We start from the raw sequence: 26326 nt of genomic DNA on the forward strand, positions 1-26326 counted from the left end.
TTCTGGATAACAGGTCCCATAACTATAATAACAAAAACTAAGGGGTAATTTACCAGCGTTGGCATTTGATTTTTTTTTCATGTTGTAAGTTTATTTTCAGTAAAAAATATTTATATATTATGGCTCAAAAACTTGAAAGTCTGAGAAGTGCAAAAAACATGAAAACTCAAATGTAAAACTTCAGTATCTAATAGCTTGCGAGTTTATATACAGTAGAAGTCAATGGGAGCTGTATTTGGCATATTTTAATTTTGAATTTTCTAGGGTTTTTCGAGTTTGGAAATTCAAAAATTCGAGGTATTCACGTTATGAATACATTTTCCACATTAATAAATAAGCAAGCATCCAATTTTTTTTTTTTTAAAGTGCAAGTTTATTTGAATTAGAAAAATTTGTGAAACTTCAGAAAAATCCTCCAAATGGTGCAAAATTTGTGAAACACGATTTTTTGACACAACTGTGTCTTTTTTTGATGCAAGTGCAACTTTTTTAGACGCAACAGCAAATTTTCCACTGTGAAATTTTGTGGCCATTACGTGAAAAAAAATTAGCTGATGGCGAAATGCTGAATTTGGATGCAAATCCATGCCTGCTAAAAAAATTGATCATCACTAAGCGCCATATATAAAAATATATTTTCCAAAATATTCATGTCGCTTGCATATTATATATTTGTAATATTTTAAGAAAGCACAGAAATACCGAACCTAAGCACATTATGAGAGAGTTAATACTGTTATTTACAGTATGGCTGATCTGTTTACTTTATAAGATGAGCATTAAGGTGAGTGTGAAGTATTTTATACAGAAAATCTTCCTCCTCTGAAAGATTCTTTAACAATAAGGTAAGAGCTGCCATTTTTGTCCATAGAATGCAACAGAGCTGGTACTTTAGCCAACCTTCATGAGAGCTACCAACATGGCAGCTGTCCCTAGTATGAATCATTCCATATATGTAGATAATTAGTTCCTTGTGCCTTGCAGCCTATGGCAAAATGTTAACTAAACATTCATAGACAAATAATGACTATAAGCCCTTCCTACCTGTTTAAGAGAAAATAATGGAAAACAGATTCTGCTTCACATATAACCTAAACATTAATTATAAAGTATTATCCTTTATAATTAGGCATTAGATGTATGTGAGTTTATCATAGTCTAGATTCCAATGAGATCAAGAAATATAAGCTGGAAAATAAAGTGTTCATGAAACTCATCACAGAGAGATCATCTGACATTTTTTTAGGAAACAACTAAGCAAAAGTTTGAACTTAATTACAAAACTTGCCTATAGTAACATAGTGATTAGAATGAAAGGACAAACTTCAAATGAGTTCATATCTCCCCTTAAGCACCTCATCTCCAGTATAAACATTCCCAGTTTAGACAGCTTTTCTTTATAAGTGAGACTTAACCAGCTTAGTTTTCTTTCTGTGGGCTAAATTTGAGTACTGAGAACCAAAACTGTACTGTATATAGGGTTTGGGGGACTGGAATTCTTAATATATTGTTACACAATAAAGAAAGCTATGTGGTTTGTTTTTTTTGGTCCATTCTTTAGGGAAACCAGTGCACTACTATGTATACCAGACTTCTGATTTCAGTGCCTTCCTTCATGGTCAAAGTCAGCGCAGATTTACTTGGAGAAGTACATAACAATAAGGATGTGGACATATAGCTGCCTTTTGCATACAGCTTCACTAAGTGTTAGGGGGTAATGTATTCAAGTAATAAGTAGTGACACAAATACCTGAAGTTTAACAGTGGGGTGATCCCAATTTTATTGCTGTGCTCTGGATCAAACGTTTCAGGACAATAGTATGCCCTTCCTGAAATGATAACCCACCATAGAGACAATGGGGGCAATGTAGGTAGGCTTTGCTTACTAGTTATCCCGTTATCCTTTTTACTTTGTCAGATATCTTCTGGAGAAGGAAAGTCATTTTGGCATTTTACTGCCAATAGATTTGCCACATTAGTGCCACCTAGAACACTATATTTATTCTGCAGAAAAATGTATCATACCTGAGTAAAGTGCCTTAGAAGCTTTCTCTGATTGCAGCTGCCATTTGCTTGGTGTTCATAGCTTCATATTTAAAGTTATAGCTGTTTTATGGCTCAGATCACACATTCCTAAGGGTGGGGGGAGTGAGTTTTAGAAATTCTTATGGGAGAGGGGAGAGAGCTGCACAGACTCTGGCCCTGGGAATAAGGGATGTTTCTGAGAGAGGAAGTCAGATACCCTAAAAACATGCTTACAAAAAAGGAGACAAGAAATCATGTGTTTCTTTTGATAGAGGACTCTGTGCTTATGGCTGTATTTACATAGACCATTCTGATAAAGCTTACTTAGTTTTTACCTTTCCTTGTCCTTTAATGCAACTTACAATGAAAGAAAAAACAGAAAGGCGTCATATAGCAAAAGCGTTATTCAAGAGTATAATTATTTTGTGATATTAATAATGGTCAGCATAGGATATCATGCATGCCACTTGGAAAAGGAGGTGGCAGGGTGAGCCTAAAGTTTCAGTCAATTCTGTTTCATTTGTAGATTTTAAGGGCCAGGTTAAAGACATTTTGATTGAGCAGCTTTGAAGAAATACACATGAAGTGACGTTATTTAAATTTGTTGGTTGTAAAAATATGTTTCTGACCCAGTTCAATGTGCTATCAGAGCCAAGTCTGTACACAACTGAATGGAGGTAATAAATGGCATCTATTTACATTTGCACTCTAAGTACACAAATACATGAAACCTTTAATCTTCAATCAGAAAAGAAGTGTGTCAATTCCAAGGAAATACTGGGGAGGCAAGACCTTTTATATCTGATCGATTGGAGAAACAGTTTCTAAAATACTTAGTTATTCTGTGCTTTTAAATTACAGAAATAAAAACCAATCCACGGGGCAGTGAAAAAGCCATGGATAGAAAAATTGCTTCTCATGGAATTATCTGGCTAATTTAGTGATGCCTGTTGAGTAAGTACCTAAAATGCACTTGTGTTTGTCGTACATAAAATTGATTTGTTTGAAAATGCAGTTTATTACAGGCATACATCTCAAAGTGAATTCTTCTAAATCTCCCACCAATTTCATTTTATAAGGCATACTCCCAATTTCCTCTCAGTCTTTGAGATGAAGGCTATTTTTTTTTTCCACTTTGTAAAGGAAAAAAGCAGCAATTCTGTGTCCTGATTTTCCCTGCAAGTAAGGCAGGTTTTATTTCCGCTGTGATTGTTACAGTTTTTAAATGATGTTCTTTGGATACTTTCTGCCCATATTTTTATATAGAAATAAAGTAGTTCATTACAAATGTATCTAAAATCGTATGAATATTATTTCTTGCATAACATGTAAATGAACAATTGTAGTATTACTCAATAGCAGAGCGTATCTGTTTATGTTTTGAATTAGCACTTTCCTTGTACAACATGTCCCGCATGCTTAAATCCACATTTGTTGCTTCCAGCCTTTCCAATTTGCATCTGGACCAAGAAGCGGTTCTTAATGACTAGAACTAATCTCCGATTGGCTGGAAGCATTTTGGGAGGACATAGCAGGAAATGTTTACAGCACAGCTCTCAAGCAGAGATAAAGAATGCAAAAGCAACACAAATATTAAAGAATGTGTTTGGCTGAATACAAATAATAAAAAGTCTAAATTCCTTTTGTATAGTATGTTGATGGGATGTTTGAGAATGTAAAATGTCTGTATTTTTATGGAAGGGATTAAGAGTAGGGAATTCCTATTTCATTTTGTGAAACAAAACAACATTTGCATGGCTCTTGGGGTTCTACAAATATAACCTGTTAAGGCCTGAAATGTCATGTAGGCCCATACTTCAATATTGGTCATAAAGAATAGCTTAATCATACAGGTATGGGATCCCTTATCTGGAAACCCATTATCCAGAAAGTTCTGAATTACAGAAAGGCCATCTCCCATAGACTCCATTATAAACAAATAATTCTAATTTTTAAAAATGATTCCCTTTTTCTCTGTAATAATAAAACAGTACCTTGTACTTGATCCCAACTAAGATATAATTAATCCTTATTGGAGGCAAAACAAGCCTATTGGGTTTAATTAATGCTTAAATGATTTATAGCAGACTTAAGTCATGGAGATCCAAATTACGGAAAGATCCCTTATCTGGAAAACCCCAGGTCCCGAGCATTCTGTATAACGGGTCCCATACCTGTAATACATATATATCTCCTCCTTTAAATCCCCAAACATGGACAAATGGATGAATATTGCTACAAAGTAATCTCTCTCATCCATGACTGAGGAAATGTATATACATGTATACAATTTTGTCAGTGTTTAGTCCTATTTTGTAGAATAGGTAGATTCTCAACAATGGATTAACTAATCATTTGATGCCTTTTTTTCTGTGACACTGACAGATTTATGGTTACCATTATTATGATGTTATTTTGTGATTTTTTTTTTAAATTGTAAACCTTAGGCTGAAACATAATGAGCCTGTTTTACTCTTACAGTATTTATTTGTTCCACCTAAAATGTATTGTTGGGTTGCATTAAAAAAAGCAAGTAATGAAATAACCCTGCAACCCTGTCAAGTTCTATGACACTAAATCATAGGCCTTTGATTAAGTGCCATTGAACATGAAACGTGTAGGATGACTGTTTGACTATGGCACTTCAATAAACTGATCTTCTTTAAGAATTCTGCCTGGAGATTTGCTCAGTAAGTGCCTGCTCTTCATTATATGGGGAAATCTTCATTGCATAGGGGGAAGGAGCTTATCTAACAAGGAATAGAAATGCATATGCTATTGCAGAGCTAAAAACGCTTTCACAGAAATGTCATTTCATCTTACAATTGACAACTCATGGATTTCAGCAAAATTTTCCATGTTCATATTAGGGCCACCATAGAATCCATATCTTCCAAAGCCATAGAAGGTCAGAAGATCAATAGGGATCATTAGGTATTCTTCAGATCAGTAGTGAGTCTTAAGACAATATAGGGTTGATTCACTAAAGTGCGATAATGTTGATGCGAAAAAAACGTGCGATTCACTAAAGTATTATTGCATGCGTTAAGCCGCATATCGCGTGCGTTAAACAGCAACCGAATGCATTAATTTACCACATTGCGTTAATTCTCGCGCAGAAATAATACTAACGCATGATTCACAAACACTTAGGGGCCCATTTACTTACTCACGAACCGGCCGAATGCGTCCGATTGCATTTTTTTCATAATGATCGGTATTTGGCGATTTTTTCTGAAAATTATCGCAACTTTTTCATTGCCATCCGAATGTTGCGCATAATCTGGCGATTTTTTCATAGCGTTAGAACATTGAGTCCTATGGGAGGCTTCCAAAATCATGCTAAGTCTGAAAGTTTCGGCCGCCGCTTACGAGCGCTCAATACGAAAAAGTCGCGACAAGATACGAGCGAATCGTAATGACTACGAAAAAGTCGCGTTTTTTCGTGAAAATCGTATTGGTAACGAAAAAGTCGCGACAATTTCCGAAAAGTCGTAAAGGCGCCGAAAAAATCGCAAAAAATACGAAAAAGTCGCAAAATGTTCGTTTTCCAATCGGAATTTTTCCAATTCGGATTCGAATTCGTGTCTTAGTAAATCAGCCCCTTAGACTACTTGGAGCAGGCGGTAATTATAGAAAAGTACAGTTCATGAGCTTATGGCAACACAATATGGACTTTGCATTGGGATTTATTCAAGTCTGTGTTGGCCCTAGAGTGATGTAGCCTCCAGTTTGCAGGGAAATGGTCATTTTCAGAAAAGTAGTTTTACGAACGTAATGGCGTGTATGGCTAATATGGCATGCGAGCAATAAATAGCGCACATGCGTTAATTAGCGCACGTGACAAGTAGCGCGCTGCGTTAATTAGCGCGCGTTGCGTCACATACCTTCTCGACTTAAATAAAGCAAATAGCATCACATCTAAATTAACGCAAATATACTTTTAGTGAATCGTGCATTAAGACGTAAAATTTTTATAAACAGAATCGCACTTTAGTGAATCAACCCTTATATATATAATAACGGCATAAATCTAGGTCAACTGGGATCTAGACCTTCTTATTTAAAATTACTATTTAAAGTCCATATAATAAGATTGTATGATAGTTTGGCTGTAAAGAACTTGCTTAAACACTTGAATGCAAAATGTGAACATAAGAACACTTTTTTTATTTTGCTAGTATTATGTTCTTTACAGGAATAAATATAGGGAGAGAGATTTGGAAGGATTAATTTCTCGCTGAATAGTATCAACTTTGTTCTTAATTCAGAAAGCCAAATTGGATATAGGGATATACTTGTGAGAGGATGCCAATAAGAAAGGAAAGATAAGACCTTCTTTAGAGTACAATTAATAAAAGCAAACTTGTCCCAAAACAAAGTTTTACTAACAGCACTATTAATTATTCTGTCGGAACTCAAGATATTACTGACCTTGGCAATATTACAGGTAATTTTCACACAAGAACAAACAGTTCTCAAAAAACCCTCCCAGTGTTCTAAGAGTGAAACAAACAGATTTTTTTTATGCACGACTGCCTAATCTACCTCTTTTATGATTCAAGGAAATAATTTTAGACATTAAAGGACAACCTTAATATTTAACCCACTGGCCACATCACAGAAAACTCTGGCATCAGGTGGCCAGCAGAGTGTATATAGTCTTGTTGTAGGTAAGGTCAGCAGTACTGATAACTGATCAAGAAAAGTAAGATGTATGGCTGAGAACATGCTATAAAAAAGGGAAGAACTTGTTTTTATGGTAGGTTTGTACACTCCATATCCACTATATTACTGTAAATAAGACTCTAGAGCAGAAGTATTTTATTTTCTGCAATAAAAGATCTCACTTTTGTTTTCATCATGAATCAGCTATATTGTAGAAAGTCTGATATGTCTGTAACAGCTACTAATGTAAAAGGTACCATTAGCTTTTTGCTAATAAGTTCTGTGTTCCGTAGTGTATAACTTTAACGTTTATTAGTAAAAATTGTTATTAAATTGTTTTAGAAACATTGAAAAGGACTGATTTTTATTGGTGTTTATATGTGTGTTAAATTATTTTCCTATTTATTTTTATATTATTATTATATTACTGTGTTGCCTCAGCTATATAACCTTTTATACCTGGTGGAATTCATGTTGTCTGCCCCAGTACCAAGCATGATGCAGGGATTGGAATGGCCATCATACCTATTCTTTAATTTAATTGCTCTGGTGATAGGTGCTCTGTAAGTGATTGCTCTTTAAGTGGGACTCTGTAAGTGGAGTTATAAACTCAGGAGTTAAACACTAAGGGAGTTAAAAATAAGGTAAAACAAGGTATTTACTACAAGTCCTTACACCTATTTTTGTTTAACTGTTCTTGTAACTGGGAGAATGAGTGGTAGCAACATTGAAGGTCTGACACAGTGCACAGCCTGCCACATGTATGCAGTTGTGGAACAACAGTTCCAAAGTGCATACCTCTGTTGTGGATGTGAGCGAATTGCCACTTTAGAGGCTCGCGTTAGAGTCCTAGAGGAACACGTCGCAACACTGCGTTCAATCAACAATCTTGAGAGGGGTCTCTTGTTAACTGAACAAGAACTAGTGGGGTCAGATAGTAGGGGGGGAGGGGAGCAGCAAAAGGATGATAGGGCAGTAAGCTGGGTGACAGTTAGAAAATCTAGTGTGGGGAAAAGGAAAAGGGAGGCTGCTCCAGGGTTTGCGCATCCCAACAGATTTGCCAGATTGTGTGAAGAAGATGGGAGTGTGAACTCTGGATTGGCGGTTCTAGGTGAGGCTGATCTCTCTAACAGCCGGGAGACCAGTTTCACTAGTAGTGGTGGGGAGGAGAGCAGAGCTAGGCCTAAACAGATGGTGGTTATAGGGGATTCGATCATTAGGAAAGTGGACAGGGTAATCTGTCAAGCGGATCGCTTCAACCGGACAGTTTGCTGTCTTCCTGGTGCCAGGGTTCGGCATGTGGTTGATCGGGTTGACACATTATTGGGAGGGGCTGGGCAAGACCCGGCTGTCTTGGTACATATCGGTACTAACGACAAAATGAACGGTAGGTGGGGGACTTTAAAGAGTGAGTTCAGGGATCTAGGCTCTAAGATTAGGCAAAGGTCCTCCAATGTCATTTTTTCGGAAATTTTGCCGGTGCCGCGTGCAAGTTTAGGGAGACAGCGGGAGCTTAGGGAGCTAAATGCGTGGCTAAAGTCTTGGTGTAGGAAGGAAGGGTTTGGGTTCCTAGAGCACTGGGCTGACTTTTCCTTGGGGTACAATCTATACAGCCCTGACGGATTGCACCTCAATGGAAGGGGGTCTGCTGTGCTAGGGGAGAGAATGGTTAAGAGGTTGGAGGAGTGTTTAAACTAGACAAGGGGGGGGTGGGTGAGCTAGAATTCCATGGGAAAATTAGTGTAGACGGGGTAGGGGGACTAGCAAAGGGTTGTGGAGGAGGAGTGAGGGGGGCATATAGTTTATCAGATAAGGAGCTTCCGTTACAAGGAAAGCAGTCTCATAATTGCCTTAGCTCTAATTCTCCCTTAGCTAATGTAAACATCAGAGGGAGAAGTAATAATCTCCGCTGCATGCTGGCTAATGCGCGTAGCTTGTCGGGTAAATTAGGGGAGCTGCAAGCTATTGCATGTATTGAAAATTATGATTTAATAGGTATCACTGAGACCTGGTGGGATGATAAATGCGACTGGGCTGTGAATTTAAATGGGTATACACTTTTTAGGAGGGACAGAGAGATTAAAAAGGGTGGAGGGGTTTGTCTTTACGTAAAGTCAGACTTAAAGCCATGTAATAAAGACATTACCAATGAAAACGTCGAATCTCTTTGGGTAGAAATTTCAGTAGGGCTGAAGGTCACAAAGAAAATGATCATTGGTGTATGTTATAAACCACCCCGTATAGATGAGGGGGATGAGGCCCAGCTATTGTTGCAAATGGAGGAGGCTTCAAAACTGGGTCAAGTTGTTGTTATGGGGGACTTTAATTATCCGGACATTGACTGGAGTAATGGGGTGGCTAAGTCAGAAAAAGCTAGTAGGTTTGTAAATATGCTAAATGACAACTTTTTATTTCAGGCAGTTCAAGAACCCACTAGGAATGACGCTATTTTGGACCTGGTGATTTCTAATAATAATGAACTTATCTCTAACATTTGTGTGGGTGAGCATTTGGGGAACAGTGATCACAACATGGTCTCCTTTGAGATAATGCTGCAGAGACAGCGCTATAAGGGAGTAACTAAAACACTCAATTTTAGACGTGCAGACTTTGCCAGTATAAGGGCATCTCTGCAATGTGTCAACTGGGAAAGGCTTTTCATGGGGTTAGACACAGAAGGAAAATGGAACATCTTTAAAACATTGCTTTGTAGGTATACACAACAGTATATCCCCCTAGTAAGCAAGGAGAGGCATCGCAAAGCAAAACCTTTATGGCTGAATAAAAGTGTTATTGTCGAGGTTGGTAAGAAAAAACGTGCTTTTAGGGCATTCAAGTTAGCTGGGACAGCAGAAACTTTCATCAGGTACAAGGAAGCAAATAAAGCATGCAAAAAAGCTATCAGGCAAGCTAAAATAGAGATGGAAAGGGATATTGCTGGTAGGAGTAAAAAGAATCCAAAATTATTTTTTAATTATGTGAATAGTAAAAAAATGAAGCAAGAAGGGGTGGGAACTTTATTATCACGGGGGGGTACGTTGGTTGATGAAAACGGGGAAAAAGCTGAAATTTTGAACTCTTATTTTTCATCTGTCTATACATCTGAGGAGCCAGATAATGAAGGCTTCCCTTGTAATATGCCCAGTTCTAGTAATTTAGCTACTGACGCATGGGTCACTCGGGAGGAAATTCAAAAGAGACTTGAACATGTAAAGGTAAACAAAGGTCCAGGGCCGGATGGGATTCATCCCAGGGTATTAAATGAGCTGAGCGCTGTGATTGCCAAACCTCTTCACTTAATTTTTCAGGATTCATTGAGGTCTGGCATGGTGCCAAGAGACTGGCGGATTGCTAATGTGGTGCCGTTATTTAAAAAGGGATCCCGTTCTCAGCCTGAAAACTATAGGCCTGTTAGTCTGACATCAGTAGTAGGAAAACTTTTGGAAGGGGTAATAAGGGATAGGGTACTTGAATACATTGCAGTTCACAATACTATTAGTTTGTGCCAGCATGGTTTTATGCGTAACAGATCTTGCCAGACTAATTTAGTTGCCTTTTATGAGGAGGTGAGTAGGAACCTTGATGCTGGAATGGCAGTTGATGTCATCTACTTGGACTTTGCTAAAGCGTTTGATACAGTACCTCACAGAAGGTTAATGATCAAATTAAGGAATATTGGCCTAGAACATAATATTTGTAATTGGATAGAGAACTGGCTGAAGGATAGAGTACAAAGAGTGGTTGTAAATGGAACATTTTCTAATTGGACCAGTGTGGTTAGTGGAGTACCGCAGGGATCAGTCCTTGGGCCTTTGCTGTTTAACTTGTTTATTAATGACCTGGAGGTGGGCATAGACAGTATTGTTTCTATTTTTGCTGATGACACTAAATTGTGCAAAACTATAAGTTCCATGCAGGATGCTGCCGCTTTGCAGAGCGATTTGACAAAATTAGATAACTGGGCAGCAAACTGGAAAATGAGGTTCAATGTTGATAAGTGCAAAGTTATGCACTTTGGTAGAAATAATATAAACGCAAACTATCTACTGAATGGTAGTGTGTTGGGGGTATCCTTAATGGAGAAGGATCTAGGGGTTTTTGTTGATAACAAGTTGTCTAATTCCAGGCAGTGTCATTCTGTGGCTACTAAAGCAAATAAAGTGCTGTCTTGTATAAAAAAGGGCATTGACTCAAGGGATGAGAACATAATTTTGCCCCTTTATAGGTCCCTGGTAAGGCCTCACCTTGAGTATGCAGTGCAGTTTTGGGCTCCAGTCCTTAAGAAGGATATTAATGAGCTGGAGAGAGTGCAGAGACGTGCAACTAAACTGGTTAAGGGGATGGAAGATTTAAACTATGAGGTGAGACTGTCGAGGTTGGGGTTGTTTTCTCTGGAAAAGAGGCGCTTGCGAGGGGACATGATTACTCTGTACAAGTACATTAGAGGGGATTATAGGCAGTTGGGGGATGTTCTTTTTTCCCATAAAAACAATCAACGCACCAGAGGTCACCCCTTTAGATTAGAGGAACGGAGCTTCCATTTGAAGCAGCGTAGGTGGTTTTTCACGGTGAGGGCAGTGAGGTTATGGAATGCCCTTCCTAGTGATGTGGTAATGGCAGATTCTGTTAATGCCTTTAAGAGGGGCCTGGATGAGTTCTTGATCAATCAGAATATCCAAGGCTATTGTGATACTAATATCTACAGTTAGTACTAGTGGTTGTATTTATAGTTTATGTATGTGAGTATATATTGGTAGGTGTGGGTTAGGTGTGCTGGGTTTACTTGGATGGGTTGAACTTGATGGACACAGGTCTTTTTTCAACCCTATGTAACTATGTAACTATGTAACTATGTCTTGGTTGGGGTCACTAGCTTTCAATTTTTCACATGATTGTTTAGTAACTGTACATTCATGTAATGTGTAATCATTTTGCAGACCCTTGAGTATAATGACCATTAACCCTATGTATTATTGCCTCCTGTATGTTGCAAAGTATTAACAAATGCAGCATTTGACATCATTATTCCTACTGAAGCAATAAGAACTTTATGGGATGAACCATACTGTCTGACAATCTATAGCTTCAGTTCAAGTTTTCAGTACTAAATGCTATATCTGTAGACCTTAACTACCAAGGACAGTCATGCATATACAAAAGGAACACTTCTAGCTCATTATAGTTACAGAAAGATGAAGACGTAGAATAAATGCATGTGGATCCACATAGATGTAACCAAAAGGGGAGGAGGCACAAGGAAATGAATGCAAAGAAGGTCCAAACAAAATAAATAGATTGTCCTCTGATCTAGTTTGGGAGTATACTGCAAGAAACATACAGCATAAGGTGGCTTAGTAGTTTACAGAGTCATATTTGTGGCAACTGGCAAGAATACCATGTTTTCTGTCTTGTAAACCTGTAGTTTGGCTAGTGGTCTTAAGGCAAATTAGCAAATTAACTTATATGTATAAATAGGGGCACCTTCTATTTTCTTAAAAGAATGGTAACACCAAAAATTGTAAAGTTTATCAATATAATTATATATTCAGTATATATATATATATATACTATTATATACGATTGCCCTGCACTGGTAAAAGTTGTGCGTTTGCATAAGAAACCCTGCTATAGTTTATATAAACAAAGCTATTGTGTAGCCATAGGTGTAGCCAGTGGTGTAACTTGGTTAGGAGAGGGGTGAGGGAAGAGGCGCTGCAATACAGCAATAACTGCAGCAAATGGATTGGTTGCTATGAGTTACTACCCACACCACTACAAGCATGTCAAAACATGCTCAGGGTTGATAAATGACCCCCAATGCCCCTAAAGTTAGAATAAGGTATAAAACTCAACTAAACTCACAAAAATATATTGGAAAAATAAATGCAATTAGGTTTTAGATATAGAATAGACATTTGATAAATATTCTTGTTAATGCAAAGAATTAAAAGCTACTTGTAGTAAGTAAAATGCAGGAAAATATTGCATTAGAGATAATTACACTATGTTTTACTGTTCTCTGCTAATCCTCTTAAATACAATTAGTAGCCACATAAAGATTTTACAGCTATGGAAAATATTTTTCTTGGATATATCTAGGTCATAATGTTGGATATTCAACTTCACAATTATTAAGTGATATGGTATTTCCCACAAATTAAACTAATACTCTGATCTGGCTCACATGAACACTTATTAAGTAAATTACAATGACTCATTGGCTGTATACAAGAGCACCATTGTGTTATTCAGAGTGGACAAGAGGATTACTTTTTTAATAGGCCAGTCACAGTTTAATTATAGTTTGTTTCAGTCTAAGCTCTTTTGACTTCTAATAATGCTGACTGCATCTGAAAGCTATATAGGCTTCAAGGTTTTCATCATATGCACACTTTACTCATACAACACTCTAGCCTAGATATAGGATTTGAGTTTAGTTGAGTTTAGTTAATAAAGCTGAATGGAGGAATTCAGAAATCCAATTCCAGATGTAAGGAGCAGCAAGACAGAACGATGGAAGATGGCTGTGGATATGGGTGGTAAGAAAGAAAGAGAAATGCAAAACTATTTTAGGCACCATTAAAGGAGAAGGAAAGGTAAAAACTAAGTAAGCTTTATCAGAAAGGTCTATGTAAATACAACCATATGCACAGAAATGCTGCACTGAGTCCTCCATCAAAAGAAACACAGGATTTCTCCTCTCTTTTTTTTGTAAACATGTTGTTTGGCTATCTGACTCACAAAAATCCTCAATTTCTGTGGCCACAGTCTGGGCAGTTCTCTCCTCTTTCCCCTCTCCTGCTCCCCCCCTCCCATTAGAATGCTAAGAACTCCCTCCCTTGGGAATGTGTGATCTGAGCTATAACGGCTATAGCTGCAATTAGGAAGCTACTTAAAATGGCAGCTGCTGTCTTAAGCAAACAGAGAAAGCTTCTAGGACTCTTTCCTCAAGTATGGCAATGCTTTCTGCAGAATAAATATAGTGTTGTAGGTGGCACTAATGTGGTGAATCTATTGGCAGTAAAATACGAGTAATGGCTAAATAGTAGGTTAAGGCTGGCTCCCATTTATTTTGTTGCCTGGTTATATGCTTTCTTTGCAGCTATCATGAGCTATCATGGCCACACAAACCACTCCTGACCAAGTCAACAGCTTTTTGTCCCATATATAGCGCCAATACAATGGCCTGGCCTTCACAACTTATATCTTGTTGGGGATCAACCAGATATCTATCAGGCAGCTAAAATGCAGTCAGGTGACAACTGCACCTGGCTATTGATACAATGCTTACACAAAAGATCTGCATAGGCCCTCTTTTATGATCCGATCATTAACCCAGAGGGCAAATAACCAGATCAGCTTCAGCCAAATTGGGCAAGGATCCACTTGTTTGGAGCAAATCTTTTTATGTATAGCCAGTGTAAAGTTTTTGAATTAAACATGGTTATAAATGCAGGTTTAAAAGGGACACTACCTATTTTTATAAAATAATATATTACGTTCTTGAAAACAAATCTAAGATTCAAATAGCAGTAAAACTAGCAGTCTTGCCAGGTTCAAGTGTACACACAGGGGGTTATTGATAACATCTTAGTACTGATGTGGTTCCACATCCTGAACTTGTGTCAACATGCAATAGTTCCAAAAAAGGCAGTCTACAGCAACAATTCATTTTTTGGACATCATTGGATGAACACAACTGTAGCCAGCAGGTTATAGTTCATGCATCTGCAGGATTCCGCCCATAATGACAGATACAGCATGGTTGCCACCAGTCTCACAGAGTTCTGCATTCTTTTTGTGAAGTTGCTAAGCAGATGTAGACTGATATTATGTTGGTCCTAATAAATAGAATTATTTTCATAAGTGTAAAATATTTATGGTGGTGCTGGTTATGGCACAATTGAAGAATTACTCTGTGAGGGGAAACTAACAATAAAAATAGTCTGAAAACATTTCCAGAGACATTGTTTACACAACAAGTATGTGAACAAATGTTATGATGCAGAACTTTTGGAATCACATTTATAAAATACACAGCACTTGACAGAAATATTATTTCTCCCAGTGGACTGACAGAAGAAAAGGGAACATGCTGTCCTTTTGTCAGTGTATTTTCAGAAAATATGAAATCATTACAATTATTGTTAGTCATGGCCTGATGGAAATTATATGAGCCAAAGAAAGGCTTTGCATTAGGTGAAGAACACATCAGTGAACTGTAAACTTTGGAAGGTGATCAACAAACACCAGTAACAGAGTTATGAGACAATAAATGCCATTGGGTTTAGTCCCAGTCATTAAAGCGGCACTGTAACATATATCATTTCTGGTGTGGGAGCAAAGAACATAGGTTAACTTCTACTTAGCTATACTTGCATGAACTGGGAGATGGCCATAAAGTAATTTATACAGTATGGCCGTATATACAGTATAGTGCTTTATAAAGTATAGGCAAGACAATGAAGGGCGAGTATGAAGCTTTAGAAAATGTTAAGCACATTTCATAATAAATGGACACATTTCATGCAAAGACCCTCCTTTATATAAGCAAACATTTTTGACCAGATAGAATTGAAGCAAGGTGAGAAGCAAGGGTTATAAAAAAGCAGCTGTAATAAAGAAGGCTAGTAAGGTACAGTGGAACTGGGGACAGGGCATTGGAAAAGAGGCTGGATGGGGATGGGAAAGGACTTACTGTTACAATGCAAGTTTCCAATCAACCTATAGAGAGCAGTAAATTTAATATATACTGTGAAATTTCACTCATATGGTAGCCTTGGCAATAACTTCTCAAAGTTATTGACCACCATTATATGCTTGACCCATAGGAGTAAGCACCTAGGATGTCAGCCCTCCATTAACCTATATTTAAATACTTCAACAGTGACACATAGGGTAACTTTAAAGAAATCCATCTGTTTTTTTCTGAGGTTTTAAAGAGATATTTAATTGTAACAGTGTATAACAACTTAAAGGGGTGGATCACATTTAATTTAACTTTCAGTATGTTACTGAATGTGCTATTCCTAGCAACTCTGAACTGGGTTTTCAGCTTTTCAACTTTCAAATGGGGATCACTGACCCTTTTGCTCTGTAAGGCTACAATTCTATTGTAACTTTTTTGTTACTTATTTTTATATCCAGGCCTCTTCTATTCATATTCCAATCTCTTGTTCAAACCACTGCCTGGTTGTTAGGGTAAATAAGAACCTAGGAACCAGATAACTGCTGAAGCTCCTGAATAAAAAGCTAAATAACTGAAAAACCATATACATTAAAAAAATAAAGACCATCTGTAAATTGTCTCTAAATACCTATATCTACATCATACTGAAAGTTAATTTAAAGGTGAACTACCCTTTTAACAGCAACTCACAGGTTTTGTTCATTAACCAGAAATAGCTACACTGCTCTCTACAGCAAAGTCCATTTGGGCAGCTTGTCCATATATCAACTTTTTAACAGACTTGGCTCAGGTGTAGTATCATCTCCCTAATTTAACAAGTACCATAGACACTTCCTACATCCCATTTCCCTTGGTAGAGACCCCCCCCCCCCAAAGTGGTAACTCATCACTCCCAGCACCAGATACTGATTACACACAGCCTCTCTTATTCTCTTTATATGCTGGGTCTCATAGAGCATTCTGGGAGCTATGGAACTGGCTCACAGTACTTTAATTCTTGGGAGAAGTGCGGTGTGCGCAGCAAATTTTCGTAAACTGGAAGTGACGTCACTGGGAAGCCATGTCACCATCAGTAGCAGTTGATCATCCATTGTGCATGCATGGCTCCTTTGTTGTCGCAAAATATTTCTGCACATGCGTACACTGAATTTTTGCAGGAAAGTTAGAAAATCAGGGGAATAAGGTAGAGTGACTTCAGGGAATATAGGAGGGGTTGACAGGTCTGTATATGTCTCACATATTATGTTTTACATATTATATACTTTTATATTTCATTATAGCAATAAACAGTATATATTTATAGTTATTGCTTCCTACCAAACCACATATACTACTGTATATACTCCAATATTTTTTATTGGCTGCGAATTCCTCATTTTGGATAAAGTACTCAGTTTAATTGACGCACCACCGTTTAATTCAGGTTGTTTCCTTTTAAATGAATCGATTATTTCAGCGTGTAACATAACTGTTGTTTTTAGGTAGTAGGTATACAGTTTAGTAAGGTTGTTTTCTATTTTTGAAAACCTATTTGCAGTGAAACCATATACAGTATGTGACATTTTTCCTTTACTGCATCAAATCAGATAGTTAAATCAAATCAAAGCCTGGCTTAGACCATATCAGGGCTCAACATTATGTTTCTACAGACAATATTGATATTAGCCTCACCCTGAATTATTACACTTGCAACATAATTAAACAATAGCAAAATATGTAAAACAATAAATTAGACTAAAACAGAGTCAGTACAATATCAGGTCCCCTCTTAATTGCATTAACTCAAACCAAAAATATTTCCAAATACTAATAAGCATTTATTTATTCAGTTTGCATTTCTTTCTCTTGTGTGTCTATAAAAGTTTTTCTACTGGTCTGGGAAATATAGAACTACAGTTTATAGAAGGTAACTTTAGTAGAATGGCACAATAAGTAGTATATCTGCAGACTTCTCATTGATAGACTAATTATTGAACATTTATGGCACAAACAGAAAATTCAAAAGAAGGTGTGAAAATTTTTGGAATTCCCTGAAGCAGTAGTACTGGCAAACACCTTTACAAATGCTAGGAGAGAATTTTTATGTCCGATTTTGTTTGTTCATTCAGCTTGTTCTGCATGACACCCTGCAATCTGGTTTCCACCCGCAACATTCCACTAATATCTCGGCTCTAACTCAAATAATAGCTGGCAAGGAACTTGCTAACAGCAGCATCTGACTTTTTGTAATTTCTTTTAGGATGTGTCATAGCTGGTCACCGAACCATGCTGCCAAGTCTAAATTCAGACAGTATCTCCTATAAATATACTTGTGGGTTATGCAGGTATGGGACCTGTTATCCAGAATGCATGGGGCCTGGGGATTTCCTGATAAGGTGCCCTTTGGTAATCATTTAAACATTAAATAAACCCGACAGGACTGTTTTAATAATAAGGATGAATTATATCTTAGTTGGGACCAAGTACAAGGTATTGGTTTATTATTACAGAGAAAAAAAGACAAATATGTTTAAAATAACTATTATTTAACATTATGCACACCAAAAACTAAAAAATCATATAAGATACCTTTGTAACTATATGACAATAACTATAATTACCAGATCTAATAATATTTAACTTGGGGGACAACACAGATATAAAACATCAATAAACCCGTTATTTACTAGACATATCCTGCATTAAAACCCCCAAAATTTTTTTTTTATAAACATTATCTAATGTAATGTAACTTATTGCTCAAGTCTGCATAAGCAATCTTCTTTAAATCAAGAATTGTCCACTATGTCCATTATGTTTAATAAACTGTGCTGTTATAAAACCACAGAATGAGTTAATAAATCGAGCATTGGTTAAAATCATGACCTTAGCTAACCCAAGAAGACAAACTGTTACTGCTTTTTTTCCCTTTTCTTTTTTTTTTATTTTGGTTTGGCAGCTCTTAATTGGCAGGCTCACAGTGAGCACTTGTTTGGATACTAAACATGCAGGGTACAATTAAAATGTTTGACACTTTTATCCAGAAATTGGAACAATTAATACTTTTCCTTTAATAAAGGCAATGGAAAGGACAAATATCTTGTTAGGTCCCATTCTTTGAATCATTGAAGCTTTGTATAACTTTTTTTGCTTTCTGCATTCATAACGACATTGTTTAGTTCTGGAGCCTCAGAAAAGGAAAGATTATACTTAAGGTATGATAATAAAAAACCATTAAAACCATTAGAAAATAAGATATTACATTCTCATTATAATTCTTAGAGATGCAGTTTAGTCCATGGAATTCAAAGTCATTCACAGAAAAGTATCTAGTAGAATTAAGTCTAAAACAACTGGACTTTTCTGAGTTTTTCTTGAAAACGTTTCACCACTCATCCGAGTGGCTTCTTCAGTTCAAATGACTGGTAGGGAAATCCCCGGTATTTAAACTCTTGATGGTAGTAGAGTCACAGACATCCAATCACAATGGTTCCATTGAACTTGTTCAGTTAGGTGTTGGCTGAAACTGACAGGTGTAAGAAGGTATGATCCAATCACAATGGTACCAAGATTCTCATTGATGAAGGTGTTAATCCTTCAAAGTACATGACTGGAAGTGTGAACTGTTGTGAAACTGCCGGGGTAAGGATGTCAACGCGCCATTGTATGTTGGTGACAAGCGGTGTCTCAGGCCCCCTCCTCTGTTCAGGGATGGTTTTTCCAGGTTGGCATAAATGGCCTCTTTCACACCTCTTTCAAACCATCTGTCCTCTCGGTCCAAAATATGCACGTTACTGTCCTCAAAAGAGTGACCTTTTTCTTTGAGGTGTAAATAGACCGCTGAGTCTTGTCCTGAGGAGTTTGCCCGCCTATGTTGGGCCATTCTCTTACAGAGAGGTTGTTTTGTCTCCCCAATGTATAAGTCTGAGCACTCTTCACTACACTGGACAGCATAGACCACATTACTTTTCATGTGCTTGGGTGTTGGGTCTTTCGGGTGCACCAGCTTCTGTCTCAGGCTTGTCACCAACATACAATGGCGCGTTGACATCCTTACCCCGGCAGTTTCACAACAGTTCACACTTCCAGTCATGTACTTTGAAGGATTAACACCTTCATCAATGAGAATCTTGGTACCATTGTGATTGGATCATACCTTCTTACACCTGTCAGTTTCAGCCAACACCTAACTGAACAAGTTCAATGGAACCATTGTGATTGGATGTCTGTGACTCTACTACCATCAAGAGTTTAAATACCGGGGATTTCCCTACCAGTCATTTGAACTGAAGAAGCCACTCGGATGAGTGGTGAAACGTTTTCAAGAAAAACTCAGAAAAGTCCAGTTGTTTTAGACTTAATTCTACTAGATACTGTATATCATGACCTGGATGAATGAGAATCTTCATAGACATTCACAGAAAAGGTTTATATGTCTTATTGACTGTTTGTATGTGTAATAAGTTCACATTTGATTAATTGGCAATGCAACATATGAAAGGCAATATGGCCATCTGGAGGGAATTTAAAAACTGTTACCCAAAAAGGTGTAACCAAACATGTCAAATTAAGACAGCCACCAAGATGAAAAAGGAGTGGAGGATAGATAGGTTGATCAATTCTGAACAGCTATTTGAGTGGCAATAAAAGGTACAGACTGATTACTTTTCTTATTTGCCTGGAACCTGGTACCCCCAACACTCCCTAGTACCCGCTCCTCTCTGCTTCTGCTTCTCTATCTTCTGTGAGAGGCTGGTTTTGCACTTTCCTATTTCTCTGAGCATACTAGATAAGCTTTATCACTCATTTTTCATATTTGGAAAATTGGCTATGAGGGTTTCCTCCTTTTGACCTTGTGCTTGCTAGAAAGAGAAAGGTGCCCTAAGAGAAATTCCCAACAGGGGTATATGAGAATTGTAGGCAATTTTTAGACAAAAAAGTTATGCCATTTGCTGACTCTGGGTTTGACAAGTGAAAGAGAGAGTTGTCAGCTTCACAGAATAAGCAGTTCTATAGAAAAAATACAAGGAAGATGATTCAGAAGCATCTTTAATATTAGTTTGACCTGACCTGCAAATTTTGCGATAGAAAATTTCTTCCTCTTAACAAATACAGTATATGAAGACTTTCTGCTCAATGACATTTGGCAGAATTTTTTAAGCAACATGTACAACCTTGTACAACAGGGTACATTGAAAGTGATAGTGCTGATATCAACTTGCATTTTGGCTTTGCATTTTGACAGAAACTGAGTTGGCATGACAGCATTGTAAAACTAAAAGTCAAATCTTTCATCCATTTATAATTTGGCTCTTTCATTATTTTTCAGCCAGGTTTTCTCACCCTATTCTCTTAAGATTATTTTCTTCTGTGATTAGGAACACAGAAAGTGCTCAGGCTCATTGCTGGAGTTACTAGCTTTTCTGAAAACCTTATTCCCTAATGAAATACCTGTAAAATAAAGAAAGCACCTCAAAAATGTTTATTAAAAGGTATAGGCCAATGTACAACTGGCTTAAGTCTAGCAACTTATCAAGATTTCATTGCTGAAGAACCAGTGTCTTTAGGGCACTGATTAGGGCCAAAATGGTATGACTAGATACCCCAAGTTCCAATAATACATACAAAACCAAGGCTTCCGTTTTCTACTTTTTTTTCTGACAAAAATTATAGGCTTCACTTTTGGAGATTTGGTAAGATTCAGGTAGATTTCAATGGGGTAAGTATTTAGAAAACTGTCTGTAAGGGTCTATAATCAACATGGTAAACAGAACCACCTTTTCACATATTAGAAGGCAGCTACAAAGTTACTGTTTTCTTGTTGAAATGTTCAAATTGCCCTGTTTGGATCTGTTCAAACCCCTTTTACAGCCTGGATGCAGGTCAACTGTATTCCACAGAATATATGCCTTTATTGTATCAAAAATATAATGCCTTATAATGAAAAGACAGGACCAGACCTATTTGTGCTTCATGGAGAGTTTAAGTCAGTTGGTGTCTTATAATTTATGTATGTGGATACAGGAAATTGAATTCATGGACTTCCAACAGGGCAGTCAACAGATGCTGGCTACAGCTACACTATGATATACATCTGCTGTGTGCCTGACATAAAAAGTCAGTTTAGGCCCAGCCAAAATAGGTAACAAAGTCAATTAGTATAGATCAATTTTATTGTAGCTTCTCTGTTGTGCTTTTAGTGTACAGCATTTAGCCGTTTATATCATGGTGAAGCTCAGCACAATAGGATGCCACTCTAATAACTATTGTACAGTTAATCACTTATTATTTATGAATCACTTGTCCTGTAGGGCCATCAGACCAGTAAAAGAAATCTGCGCACCAGAATTCCACCAACAAGAGATCTGTCTTAATCAGGCAATGCTGTTTATATCATATTGTCTTCTGTCAGCCAGCCAGCCCAGGAGTACAAAATTATAAACCATTCAGTATGACTTAAAGCCCTCTTTGGTGCAGACATAAACTCCTTAAATGATGTCCATATTTCAAAATGCTCCGATGTTCTAAGCTAAATGACTCAAGACAGGTTTAATAAATATCATTAGGAAATAATTCAAAAGTAATAGCCACTGAAATCACCAGATTTGAGCAACAAAGCACATTCTTTAGTGAATATATAAAGAATAATGCACAACCTTTTATGCAAGTCTGAGGTGTCTTCTAAAATCCTAATGTTTTACAACAGAGGTACATTTATTTTATAATACACAACTTTAAGTGACACAATTCCAATCACTAAGCACCAATTATAACTGATGACATCCTTAAGCAGTATATATTGAATAAAATACCCCATTTTGTAAAATATAAGGATATTATAAGTCACCAAGGAGTTCAATAACCATATAAAAGAACGAGGCCAAAGGGCAAGTTAGATACTTATTTATCAGAAGAAATATGGTCTAAGGTCTTCAGTTTGTTACATAAATCCTCTCTAGAACTAGTAAGTAGTGACACTTTTTGACAGGCATAGATTTGCTGCAAAATTCCACATTTTGCCATCGGCAAATGGCGCAAAAATTTGCAGCAACAAAAATTTTCAGAAGGGGGGAAATAGAGAAACGGGACAGATCCGCTAATCACTACTAATTATAAAATAATTACAAGCTGGCACAGTTTGCCTTGTCCAAGTAGAAGATACTCGATGAGTTATTAGTAATTGTATGGACCATCCCATTCAGCCCCTCCCTTTTTCTTTTTTCTGTACCCCTCCATTTTACATCCAAATTCAAGGAATATAAAAAAATAACTTATAAGCTATTCATGGCTTTTGTGTATTATAATGATATAATTTACATGATTATAATGGTTTGTTAAATTCTTAAAGCCTACAGTTGGATGTCCCAGGCATGTAACGTTAGCTTGAGCAGTTGTGCTTTCAAGAACATTTTTCCCCGCTTGCTAGAAAAATAAACAAATCACAGGATTAAACATTCATAATCCACAGTGCTCTGTTATTTTTCTCGACGGCAAATCCAAGTCATCCCCAAGAAAAGATAATATCAAAAGCAGATTTGTCTTGGTTAATGACCCATAAGAAACTTTCTAAGATTAATCTTGCAAGTCCCTATTAACTAATGAAATGCTGGACATCACAATAGAGTCAGTCATGATACTTTCAAACAACACCCCAGTTTTATGCTGCAACATTAAGTCACCACATCCTTATCATGCCATCTGGGTTATGAGATTACATTGGGACATGCCTCTACTCATGGTTGCTATTTTAGTGGACTGAATTCCTGGTTTTTGATCTCAGACAGATCCTAACCTGGTCTTGACTGCCACTTGCCCTGACCAACTGATTAATAAAGTTGCTATTGCTACAGGTCTCTAGTGGAGTCACACATTGGCATTTCCTAGATCCTAATTGATGGAGGTACAATACCATAGTGTCTAACTGTGCCCTGCCCACAGGAATACACAGATTTGTTTCTTACCAGCAGGTAGGTGGCATGTTGAATATTTACAAAGTCACATAACACTGCACCAAAGTGTTTCCAACAGTGTTATACAGTATATTGAGCAAATTATTACTACGGCATGTTTCAAGCTCTTAAACTCTCTTGGAAACTATAATAGTGTTCAGATTGTTCCATCTTTTAGAACAGTAGCTATGCATGAAAGGATTTGTGGTTGCCAGCTACATAGTATAGTAACATTTTCATCACTATAATCTAAGGCTGCAGAACTATGGGCAGAGAAGTTAAAAGTACGGGAATGCAAGCCAATATCTAACCCAGAAAAACATGACTCAACTCTAACAGCACAGAGTCCCTCCACCAATCAGTACATGATGTTGGGCTTACATTATATTTGTACAAGCCCTATGTTTTTTTAACACTGGTTTAGCATAACCCTTACATCCACATTAAATACTGCACAAAATAAATGCAGTTGTTCCTTATTAGCCACATTTGTTTGACATTAATACTGAAGAAGCTACAAGCATTGGCTCCTTTTTTCATTCCAGCAAGACTTGCCAATGGGTGTTCCTTATTAGCTAAATGTTAAAAACATGTTACTAAATGTTCTGCCCAGTCAGAACTACCCGCGTGTATATGAAATAGATCTAAGGAAAAATACCGTCATGCACACACTCTTACAGTAAAAAGAACACCACAATTTTCTAATGCTTTATACAATACATATTATTATATATCCATACACATATATATGATAACATAATAAGATGACAATATATAAATAATAACGGATAAAATAGGGGTTCACCTCATCAAACCCCCCCTAATAAATTGAAATGTAAGTTTACTCCGAATGCTCTTCTGAGTACGGTACTTTAGCATAGTTACATAGTTAAGATGGGTTTAAAAAAGATCTATCAAGTTCAACCCATCCAAGTGAACCCGGCACACACAAACCTATACTGACCTATCTATACACTCACATACATTAACCATATATACCAACATCAATACTAGCTGTAGATTAGTATCACAATAACCTTGGATATTATGCTTGTTCAAGAAATCATGCAAGCCCCTGTTAAAAGCATTAACAGAATCTGCCATTACAACATCACTAGGAAGGGCATTCCACAAACTCACTGTCCTCACCGTAAAAAAAGAACCTACACTGCTTCAAATGAACATTCCATTCCTCTAATATAAAGCAGTGACCTCTGGTGCGCTAGTCATTTTTATAGGACAAAAGAACAACCCCTATCTGCCTATAACCCACTCTAAAAAAAGTGACATTTTTTCTAGAGAAAACAACTCCAACCTTGACATAGACTGTCAAGTTTGAAGTTGTTTTCTTTAGAAAAAGGCACTTTTTTTATCCTTAAGAAGGATATTAATGAGCTGGAGAGAGTACAGAGACGTGCAACTAAACTGGTTAAGGGGATGGAAGATTTAAACTATGAGATTAGACACCTCTTAGTTTAAATCTTTCATCCCCTTTACCAGTTTACCAGTCTCTGCACTCTCTTCAGCTCATTAATATCCTTCTTAAGGACTGGAGCCCAAAACCGCACTGCATACTCAAGGTACACTAACAACACTGGCCCAATTATGTTCCTTTTACCACTCTAGCAATTGAAATTATTATTTTTCTTTATAGAAGTATATGAAAATATGAAGTTTTCAGTGTTACCACTATAATATCATGATTTTTAACAGAATGGCCAGGAGATACTCCCTGCATCAGTAATTTGCCATCTCCTAAGCCAGTCAAAGGGAAACATGAATGTTAATTGGAAAAATGCTCAACTCTAAGCACTTTTTACAAACATTTGTTGGGGTAGTTTAATTACCTTTTAAACAAAAAAAAAAACAACAAAATGAACCAATTGAAAGGAGATTTGTTTTTTTATTATGTGTGTGAAGGGCATAGGCTTCCTTCTGGGTCAGGAAAGAGCTCCAAACCATTTGGTGCAAAACTCCAGCTCCCAAAAGTCACTAAATGTACTGTTTCAATAGCCATCTTATCACAAAAAAACCCAGCTTCTAGTCTTCACAGTCACAACTGTCAATAATCCTGCTAATATGCTCTGTCTCCCTTTCAAGGTCTGGGTTGAAAATGTTTATGGACAGAAAAATCTTAACTATAAACATACTTAACAGTTGATGTCATCTTGTTCTGTAAGAGCTTTGGGTTCTTGTCCTCATATCATCCCGATTAGCCTTTTCCAAATAACAGTATCATGGACCAATAACAAGAAAAAAGGAAAAAAAAGAAAATGCAATAATTGAAGAATGGAGTACAATGTACAATGTTCAAGGAAAGGGCATGTAGTTAAAGAAAGCAGAAAAACATGTCAGCTACAGCCATACTAATATATTAGTACAAACTGTTACAATAAAAAAAAAACCACAACCCAAATATGTCTCTTTGGTTATGGGAATATGAACTAATAAACTATTATTGCATTTCTGACATTTTGCTGCCCTTTGGTGATAAACATTTGATTTATATAATAACTAACACTTCTATGCATTCTCCAGTACTTTGAAAGTGGGGGTACTCTTGTGCAGTACCTGTGGATGGATTTAGTACTCACAGGCAGAAGACTCAGACAGCGTTATGCCTTTTCTGTCAGAGCTAAGCACTAGCTATGGTCAGTGGACAACAGTAAAAAAAAGCTTCTGATTTTATTTCAAGTTTGATATGTTACCCTTCCTTGGAGAAGGGAAACAGTCAGCTACAGATAACAATATATTTTTTTAATATCTAAGTAAGACAAAACTGGAACAGCCTCAAGGTTAAAAAAACAAACAAACTGTGCCATGCTGCAAATATCCTCTAGGCAAACACAACAGTAAATGTGTTAACAACCCAGGCATAACGTAGAGGGATACAAGTGCCATATTTGCTTTCTTTCCTTCCTAGGTTAATTATACTAATATATTTTAAATGCATCCTTCAGACAATATTACCCATTACTATAACAATGAGAGTTAACTTTGTCTGCAAAAATTACTG

General features: G+C 37.0%; 1 protein-coding gene across 1 annotated transcript in view; it reads right to left on the reverse strand.

Annotated features, from left to right (window-relative positions):
• The window catches only part of begain (brain enriched guanylate kinase associated), a 312487-nt gene extending 286548 nt beyond the window's left edge, over nt 1-25939 (reverse strand). The window contains 2 exon segments of the mRNA NM_001113026.2: nt 25461-25527; nt 25882-25939. The gene's annotated coding sequence lies outside the window, so the exon portion shown is untranslated.
• Nucleotides 25940-26326: the final 387 nt, after the last annotated feature.

The sequence above is a fragment of the Xenopus tropicalis genome, chromosome 8 (assembly GCF_000004195.4).
Source record: "Xenopus tropicalis strain Nigerian chromosome 8, UCB_Xtro_10.0, whole genome shotgun sequence".
Lineage (NCBI taxonomy): Eukaryota > Metazoa > Chordata > Amphibia > Anura > Pipidae > Xenopus > Xenopus tropicalis.